Below are 4,502 nucleotides of genomic sequence, written 5' to 3' on the forward strand. Positions count from 1 at the left end.
TCCATGTGTTTTGGGGATGAGAGTGAGTTACGGCTCCCCACCGGCCAGTTCAAACTGAGGAAGGTGAAATGACAAGAACCAATCAGAAGTCCAGTTTGTGTTACTGAAGCGCTGAGGATTGTTTTAAGTTTCTTTGGTATTTATTTGTTGACATGTTGTCGCTTGGTGTTGCTCCAACTGAGACCTTTAGTGGGTTTTAAACTTTAGTTTCAGACACAAACTGCTGATGGACTTTCAGCCCAGTTCCTTTGGTCTTTGTGTTTCTTTATAACTGTCGTGGCCCAGATGTTTAGGCTGCAGCTGTTTTTAGTCCTGATTAATCCAGCAGTAACTTTCTGGATGAATCGATCTCCTGTTTGGTCCAAACTGGTGAAAAATGTGGATCATTGTTTCCTCGCACGTCTTGTTTTGTCCAAAGATCTCCGGTTTGCTGTCTTAGAGGAAAGAACCCAGAAGGTTATGAGTTAAAGTGAAGGTTTAACGGTTGCAGCTCCACCAGAAGCGTACTGAGACGTTTGCAGGCCGGCGCCCCCTGCTGGAGGAACTCTTCTAACGATGTGGACTGCTACTAATCCCACTTCTCTTTGAACGTTTGAAGCAACATCCTTCAGATGAGTCCTCGGTGGACCAGATGTTCACGGCAGGATTATTGTAATAACGATTTTATTGCAACAACTGGAGAAAAATTGAAAAAATAAATGATGCTCTCAGTGAAATTCATCTTTGGACTCGTTTCCTGCGTCTTCTGTGTGTTTCTCCATAAAAACTGAAGCGTGTCTGCTGGAGAGCAGACCTTCTAGCTGCTGGACTAAACGTTGAACATGATGTGAACTGGTCGTGTTTCTACATGAAGCAGATGTTCTGGTGTAACTGGCTTCAGATGACCAGAGGACATGTCGGCTACAAACTGTAGGATGTGGTGCACTTCAACATCCTGGTCTTTTTGACGTTCTGGGACCGACTGAACCTTCTGGTCCAGTAGGTTGTCCATGTTGGACCTCAGAAACCAGCCTCCTGGAGATGTGACGGCAGGATGAAGCTTCTTCAGACCTACAAACCTGTTTCTGATCATCCTGAAAACCACAGAATCTGAAATTCACTGAACACATAAGAAACTGACGACCAACAGCTGATGACCATGAATCCATGATCATCTCAGAACTTCAGTCAGATGAAGTCGTTTCAAACCGTTTTCTCTTCCTTCCTCCGTCTCTTACTGCTTTTAAATTCCCTTCGTTACCAGAAACAGCCTGTGAGCAGAAACCTGAGCACCACTGATTTCATGTTTTAGGGTTAGATCTTGCAGGAGCCCTGCTCTGGTGGAGTCTCCATTTCAGTGACGTTCCACCAAAGCAGCTCCTCCATCCCTGTTCTCCATCAGCGTCCTTCACTCAGCTCCATCCAGGATGATCGTGATGGTTTAAAGAAAAGCAAAGCAGCCAGACTGATTCCATTCCCCCGATAGTGGAATGATGGTGAGGAGCAGCAGACATTCTTCACAGCTGTGAAGATGCTGCAGCATCGACGTGCTCTCATCTTGGCCTCAGTTTTTACCTGCTGAGACTGAGATCAAACCTGGTTGGTTCAGGTTCACCACGTCTTTCCACCGACACAGCTGGGCATCGAGCTGCTTCGTCACATGACCTCTGCTCAGGTGAAGGTACCTACAGGTGCTTCTTCTGGTTCCTCAGCAGTCTGAAGCTCTGTCTGGTTTCATGATCTTTCTGACGTTAAGCAAACTGTCTTCGTCTCCTCTAACCGGCTGCCTAAGTGCCCGTCCTTCATCCAGCAGTGTCCTCGCTGCTTCTGCTCGAGGCGTTGACTTTTATAAATACGAGGTGATGATGACGATCAGAAGCTTCCGGCGGTTTCACACTGAGATCATTAATGAGGAAACAGGAAGCAGCTGCTGCCTCCCGCCTGGTCCTCAGTCCTGAGATCAGCTCTGAAACCTGCCGGTCTCTTCTGGAAGCTGGATGAAGGTCAGACTGACAGAGTTCATGTTTGTGTAACTTCTCACAGAAACCAACCGACTGTTGGTCAGTTAAAGGAGGAGGTGAGGCGTCTGGTTCTGGTTCTGGTCTGAAGCCGTGGCTCCTCGTTCCTTCTCTGCAGCTGAAGGTTTGCAGCAGTTTGTCAGATCTTCCACATCATGAACTGTAGATTTGTCCTTAAACTGCTGTTGCCTCCAAAGCGGTTGCACCTTGTTTCTATTTTTGGTAAATAAATCAAAGAACCCGGTGTTGTTCTGAATAAACCCGCGCTGTGCTGCGTCTGTAGGTTCTGACGGAGCTGCAGGTCTCTGTGGTTCATGGAGTCGTCTGCATAGACGCTGATATGGAGCTAAATCTGGATGTTTGTCATCTTCAAATCTTCTGAGCTCTGAACAGTTTCTGGCTGTTTTTACTTCTGCAGCTCAGTGGAACCAGAACAACATGAACTTCTCTGTTCATTTATTGACCACAAAACCAAAGAGTCCAGGAACCAACACGTCCGACTGATGTTTCCTCCTCTGGAGCACATGGAGCCTCCACATACTGTGGATCTGTAGGTCTCTCTGGAACCATTTAAATATTTTTGTCATTCTGGTTGTTTCTGGGGCTGCAGGTGTCTCAGTGGTTAGCACCGTTAGCACCGTCGTTAGCACCGTTAGCGCCTCACAGCTAGAAGGTCACCGGTTCACGTCCCGGTGAGGACACCCGGGATCTTCCTGCGTGGAGTCTCCATGTTCTCCCCGTGCAGCGTGGGTTCTCTCCGGGTTCTCCGGCTTCCTCCCACAGTCCACAAACATGCTGAGGTTAATTGGTGATTGTAAATTGTCCGTAGGTGTGAATGTGAGTGTGCTTGGTTGTCTGTCTCTAAGTGTAGCCCTGTGATAGACTGGTTACCTGTCCAGGTGAACCTGCCTTCACCCTGAGTCAGCTGGGATAGGCTCCGCCCCCCATGACTCTGGTGAGGGTTAAGGTGTAGAGATGATGGATGTTTCTGTAAAATAGATCATCAAATACATTTTTTAATGGTATTTTTTTCTAACAGAGGACATTTCTGAGTTGTGACGTTTCCATAGTGACGCCCAAAAACATTAAAGTTACACCAGAATTAAATATACCAAAATATGCTCAAATATTATAAAATATTAATAAAATATTTTAAATATAAATGACAAAAAGGAATAAAAAGTCTAAAAATATCTTTCAAATAAAAACAAAAAATAGGAAAAATGACAAAAAACAGACACGAAACAAGAGGCACAAAAAACACAATAAAATGTTTGAAAGAATGTCAAAAAAATAAAGGAAATGTTTTTAAAAATCAATAAAATGTAAAAATCCCCCAAAATTAATGAAATATAAAAAATATATTTAAAATTGCAAAACAAATAAAATATATCTAAAAAAAGAGATTTTTTTTTTTTTTTAAAGAAGGAAAAGGAAAACATATATATACACAACATAAAGTGTGTGCTTCCACAGAGCTGCAGGACTTTGTGTGAAACATGAGCCTCAGTGGGTTAAAGGCTGCTGTCTGGACTCCACAGGGTTAAACAGTCTTCATGTGAATCCCGTTTCTTCACGCTGCTCCTGAGCTCGGCCGCCGTCCTGCTGCAGACGAGGTCAGCTGTCAGATGCAGCTAACTGCTCCTCTGGGCGTCTGTTCACACGTTCTGCTGCGATCGGGCCGACGGAGGGAGGAGCAGCACAGTCGAAGCCTTTTCTTCCCGCTGAGGAGAATCTGTGACGACGGCTTCCTGAGAGCTGAGAGCTCAGTTTCCACGGTGACGGCATCCCTCCATCCTCCTCCTCCTCCTCCTCCATCGTCCCTCCGTCCGGCTGCTGCAGCGCGTCGTCAGGATGGGAGATAAAGGCACCCGGTAAGATTCACCTTTATTCTGCTGTGTTGGTTCTGCGGTTCTGACAGAACCGTGGGTGTGTGTGTGCTGTGGGAACGTTACATAACAGCAGAACCTCCAGCGTGACGTCTGTGAGCTGCAGCACCGAGCTGCTCCTCTGCTGCTCTGCTCCGTGGCTTTAAAGGCACTTAAAGGCTCCAGTAATCTCATTACTGTTCAGCGACGGAGCAAACGCTCCGATCCAGGTCCAGTTACTCGGTGGACGTGTCCGAGTACCGTCAGGGGAGCGTAGTTAAAGTACTGAAGCACTCGGCGTGGCAGCACATGTCGGAGAAGCGCTGGCATGTTTTTCTGATGCAGATTTTAAATGCAGGAATTCTCAGCGATGAAGACGGAACCGGTCGAGGTGCTGCTGAAGCAGACCGAAAAGAACCCGTTTGAACCGTCCTGACCTGCTGACAAACATCTGAACCAGTCTCTATGTTTGGACTCAGTCAGAACTTTAAATGATCAAACTAATAAACGCAGTCACAGAACCTGTTCTGTTGAACCTCATCCGTTCTGGAGTGAAATATTTCAAACACCTGAACAGACGACGTGGTGCTCAGGATCATTTACTGACCTTCAGGTCCAAATATTCACCTTTAACCAA

Source organism: Stegastes partitus, unplaced genomic scaffold, assembly GCF_000690725.1.
Source record: "Stegastes partitus isolate 25-593 unplaced genomic scaffold, Stegastes_partitus-1.0.2 Scaffold537, whole genome shotgun sequence".
NCBI lineage: Eukaryota > Metazoa > Chordata > Actinopteri > Pomacentridae > Stegastes > Stegastes partitus.